This window comes from Cornus florida, unplaced genomic scaffold, assembly GCF_030987335.1.
Source record: "Cornus florida cultivar Cherokee Brave unplaced genomic scaffold, ASM3098733v1 CherokeeBrave_3.0.0_Hap2_Chr05, whole genome shotgun sequence".
NCBI lineage: Eukaryota > Viridiplantae > Streptophyta > Magnoliopsida > Cornales > Cornaceae > Cornus > Cornus florida.
In genome coordinates, this window is record NW_026775575.1 from 118,206,199 (window position 1) to 118,212,198 (window position 6,000).

Here is a 6,000-nt window from a genome sequence, read left to right on the forward strand (position 1 = left end):
CATCCACCCGCAGGAGGACCCCAAGAGAGGTTCCTGTCACTTCCTCAAGAAGGACTGGGACAAGAGCTACAGAGCTATTATCACTCGCCTGCAGATCCATGTCGTACTGGCGGCTGCAGATCTTGAGTTAGAGGAGGAGGCGGCAGCACAGGCAGCCCCGGTACCAGCAGAGCCAGTAGCAGTAGCTCCCGCAGCGGACGATGCACCAGTTGATCCAGCTGCCGAGCATGATGACATTGATATAGACATTGACTTGGAACACTTAGCGGATGACGCAGCTCAGCATTCTCCAGCCAGGTCACCTATCCACGAGCAGGAGCAGACCCAGAAGCTGTCTTCTGACTCATCCATACTAGACTTGACCCCCGGCTTCGGAGTGCGTCTGCAGACGCTCGAGGACGCTGTTGTTGCCATCAGAGCTGACCTCACGGCCCACAGAGCGGAGTTCGCTACCTTCCACACAGATGTCGCGACCATGTTCAGAGATTTATCCCGAGACATTCGCGGAGCCAGACCTGTCCGTCCTACCTCATCTTCCTGAGCTCCTAGTCTTTTCTATCTTATGATCCCTCTCTCCTTTTGATACTTTGTTATTGTCGCTGTATTATTTTTACAACCGATCTGTCGGCTTTGATATTTTTGTTGTACATGCACTTTCTCTATTTTATATATCTATTTTTTGCTATGGATGTCATATGATTGTATTCTCATATATGTATGTTTGACTCCATCAGGTGCGTCACAGTGACTTCAGTGAGAGAGTGCTACCCAAATTCCAGGACCACCCTTATACCTCTCTCATTTCGTTATCTGTTTATCCCATTTACACTTGCATGTTCACTGTGCACTGATTATCCCATTTTGTTATCTGATAAGTTTATCCAAGTGCCAATTTTCAGGACCACAGTTCATCCCAAGTTTGGGGGGGCCATGCCACCCACTTCGGATACTTCAGTCCCGATCATTCTTGCTCAGTTGCACTGGTATACTCTTTCCTTTGTTCTCTTTGCACATTGAGGACATTGTGCAATTTAAGTTTAGAGGGGATGGTGCTCTACAGTGATAGTTTTAAATTCAAACTTTTAGCATGACTCGTGTATTTGAGGGATATTTCTATGATTGGTCCACCTAGCAATGATTTTGATCTTTTGAGGACTATATTGCTTAAAATTTAAAAATTGCTTGACTTGAGAGTCCAATATTCCTTGTATGCCTTATGAATGCCATTTAGGAGTAAGTTTTTCGAAAGATTGATATCTTGTTTGCGTTTGTGGTCCACATCATCCTGATTTTGTGACTGTTTTGAGATTCATTCTAGAATTCTACACTAGCACAGGCGCACACTAGCATTTATTTGTGGGGTACATGCTTTGTTGATTATTGAATTGGTTATCTCCCAATTGGGCTAGTAGTGCATTGAAAACTTTCATTCTTGATAAAGGTGGATAATAACCCCTTTTCACTAAGTATACGGAACTTCTCATCAAGCACTGAACTTCTCGCGCCGAAAGGTGGAGGGCCCAAACTCTAGGTTAATAATTATTTATTCAAAAAAAAAAAAAAAAAAAAGTGAGGACTTCTCTCAAAAATTGAGAAGCAGGAAATGATTAGATGGTTGTTGTCTTAATTTGTAAAGTTGATTTGAGCTTGTAAGTCTGTAGGGGTGTTTGAACACCTAGTGCCCTAAAGCCGTCTGGTTTTGGAGTCATTGACCTAATGCTCGACCTCATGAATCGCTAGAAAGCTTAATAGATCAATACATTGCACAATGCTTCCATCTTTGATCCTCTAAAATATATATATATATATGAGTGAAAAGAATAAGCGCACCTAGAACAATAAAGTTTTAATAAAAGGTCCACTTTTTGTCTTGATGATCGGTACTAGATTTGTGTACTAGTTTGAGGGTAAGGATGTGATTAATTCTTTAGTTGGCTAAGATAGCAAGACATTGATGCCGGTCCACTCAAAAGAATTCTAGAATTGTTTTGATTTGCATGATCATTTTCTTGATGTGTGGAGAACCATACTTGCTTACTTGATGTTAAGATTTTAGGAGATTGCTTGGAAAGGGTTGAAAAATTGCATACTTGAGGTAGTTTTCTCCCAATGCTTGTTTGCAATATTGGTACCTCTTTTGAAAAAATGAGCTTAATGTTTGTGGGTACCATTTCTGAAAACCCTCACGAGACTTCACTCGTCCACTAGAGGTAACCCAGGGGTTTAAAAGGCTTGTTACATATGCTAAATACAATCGTGCTCCTTACGAAAGTGGCGTTATTCATTTATTGTTTTCTAGTTTATAGTTGTATAGTTGTTCATTTCATTCCTTTACTTTCTAGTTCATTGCTAGGGACTAGCAATATTTAAGTTTGGGGGTGTGATGAGCACTGAAAAGTGCGTATTTAAACCCCTTAAGCTTAGGCATTCTAGTACCTTTATCTATCTTACTTTACCGTTTTAGATTAATTTTGTATTATTTCCATTTTCAGGCACTTATCCCGAAAATAAGCTAACTCAGCCAAATAAGAGCTTAATTGAAGCAATTCTGAGATTAAACAAAGAAATGAGCAAAGTGGAGAAAGAAAGAAGCAAAATGAAGCAAAGCAGCAAGTTCGATCGATCCAAGTTCAAGGTTCGATCGATCTCAGCACTTCAAGATAGATCCAAGCCTTGACTCAAAGCACTTAAGTCCAAAAGTTCAATCGATCCAACATCATTCTTCAATCGATCGAACACCTTTGTCCTTATCCAAATGATTGATCATATCCACAGCTGTACCACCCACTAACCACTTTTGTCCTTTTTTCCATAAATATCTCGGATTTGTCTTTTTCCAAAAAACTCAGCCGGTGGATCGATCCAGCCTAAGTTCGATCGATCGAACTTCCTCTAGTGCGAAAAAGTTAAAATTCCATCTCATTGAAAGTTGTCCTTCATCCAATCATTAGGGAATATTATGTGCACGACCCCAACTCATTTTGGGTGTCATTTTGACCTACCTATATAAGGATAAGGATTGCTTTTTCAAAAAAAGCCAACATTACTTTTCATATCATCTCTTGGAGAGGAAGTTTAGAGGATGGGGAGGCTAGAGACACCATTGGAGATCTTCATCAACAAGGAGCAAACCTCTTCCATGGAGTTAGCCCTTGAGGGTTGGAACATCATCACCATGAGTGGCTAGACATCCTCTTGAGTCTAGAGTTAGCCCCAAGCATGCTTTCTATATCTTAATCTTGTGTATTATTGAGTGATTAGTGTTGTAATTGATGTTTTGACACTTTGATATATATATATATCTTGTTTATTCAATGATTTATGTGGTTTAATGCTTCCAATTGATCATTTCATACTATTCATATGTCTATGTATGCTATAATTGATGTTCATGTTCTTGTCTCTAAATTTTGTGTTATTGATGCATGTCTATGTGTATTGATGCCATAGATTTAGAGATTGTCAAAACATTGTGCTTAAAAGAATGCTTTTGTGATTCTCTTGATGGTTCATGCTTATCCCTTGATGGATTGTGCCTCTCCCCTAGTTTATTTTCATGCTAGTAGTGTAGTTGTAATGTAATGTTAAATGGAAGGACAATCTATACTTATTGTTTGATGATCCAAGCTTTTGAATGCAATTAGCATATGTCTCTAATCTTGTGTTGTATTTGGATTGTGAGCATAATGAAAGGATTAATGACTTGGTTTGATTTATTGTGCCTTTCACATGTTGTTTAGACAATATATGCTTCATTACTTCGATATATTTTGTCTTTCACATGATGTTTAGACAATACATGCTTAACTAGTCATCATTGCTTGTTGAATCAACCAAATACACACACACCAATATTGCAACACCCTAATTGCCCTCATTAATCACTTGTCAATAATATAGAAATGCATTGCTTGGTGGTGATCTCTAAACCCCAAGACTCTTCTCTCTCTTACTTACTCTTAATTACACTATTTTGCTATTACTTAGTTTAATTTAGTTGCTCTTTAATCAACCAACCAACCAATTGTTTGATCACTCGACCTACTAGCCCTAATTGCGATTTCACAATCAACACCGATATTGCTCAATCCCCATAATCCCTTGGGACGATCCCTACTCACCCTTACTACGTTAGTAGTAGTGTTGGTAGTGGTTTTTATAAATTTAAACTTCACCCAAAAAAATTGATGTAGTGAATGTGCTGTTCAAGAAAAGCCTTTTAGGTCAAGTTTAAATTTATAAAAACCACTACCAACACTACTACTAATGTAGTAAGGGTGAGTAGGGATCGTCCCAAGGGATTATGGGGATTGAGCAATGTCGGCGTTGATTGTGAAATCGCAATTAGGGCTAGTAGGTCGAGTGATCAAACAATTGGTTGGTTGGTTGATTAAAGAGCAACTAAATTAAACTAAGTAATAGCGAAAGAGTGTAATTAAGAGTAAGTAAGAGAGAGAAGAGTCTTGGGGTTTAGAGATCACCACCAAGCAATGCATTTCTATATTATTGACAAGTGATTAATGAGGGCAATTAGGGTGTTGCAATATTGGTGTGTGTGTATTTGGTTGATTCAACAAGTAAGGATGACTAGTTAAGCATGTATTGTCTAAACATCATGTAAAAGGCGCAATATATCTAAGTAATGAAGCATATATTGTCTAAACAACATATGAAAGGCACAATAAATCAAACCAAGTCATTAATCCTTTCATTAGGCTCACAATCCAAATACAACACAAGATTAGAGACACATGCTAATTGCATTCAAAAGCTTGGATCATCAAACAACAAGTATAGATTGTCCTCTCATTTAACACTACACTACAACTACACTACATCTACACTACTAGTATGAAAATAAACTAGGGGAGAGGCACAATCCATCAAGAGATAAGCATGAACCATCAAGAGAATCTCAAAAGCATTCTTTTAAGCACAATGTTTTGACAATCTCTAAATCTATGGCATCAATACGTATAGAAATGCATCAATAATACAAAATCTAGAGACAAGAACATGAACATCAATTCTAGCATACATAGACATATGAATAGAATGAAATGATCAATTGGAAGTATTAAACCACATAAATCATTGAATAAACAAGATCTATATATATCAAAGTGTCAAAACATCAATTACAACACTAATCACTCAATAATACACAAGATTAAGATATAGAAAGCATGCTTGGGGCTAACTCTAGCCTCAAGAGGATGTCTAGCCACTCATGGTGATGATGCTCCAACCCTCAAGGGCTAACTCCATGGAAGAGGGTTGTTCCTTGTTGATGAAGATCTCCAATGGTGTCTCTAGCCTCATCCTCCTCTAAACTTCCTCTCCAAGAGATAATATGAAAAGTAATGTTGGCTCTCTTTGAAAAAACAATCATTATCCTTATATAGGTAGGTCAAAATGACACCCAAAATGAGTTGGGGTCGTGCACACAATATTCCCTAATGATTGGATAAAGGAGAACTTTCAATGAGATGGAATTTTAAATTTTTCGCACTGGAGGAAGTGAGATCGATCGAAAGTAAGTGAGATCGATCGAACTTAGGCTGGATCGATCCACCGGCTGAGCTTTTTGGAAAAAGACAAATCCGAGATATTTATGGGAAAAAGGACAAAAGTGGTTAGTGGGTGGTACAGCTGTGGATATGATCAATCATTTGGATAAGGACAAAGGTGTTCGATCGATCGAAGAATGATGTTGGATCGATCGAACTTTTGGACTTAAGTGCTTTGGGTCAAGGCTTGGTTCTATCTTGAAGTGCTGAGATCGATCAATGTTCGATCGATCGAACCTTGAACTTGGATCGATCGAACTTGCTGTTTTGCTTCTTTCTTTCTCCACTTTACTCCTTTCTTTGTTTAATCTCAGAATTGTTTCAATTAAGCTCTTATTTGGCTGAGTTAGCTTACTTTCGGGATAAGTGCCTGAAAATGGAAATAATACAAAATTAATCTAAAACGGTAAAGTAAGATAGATAAAGGTAC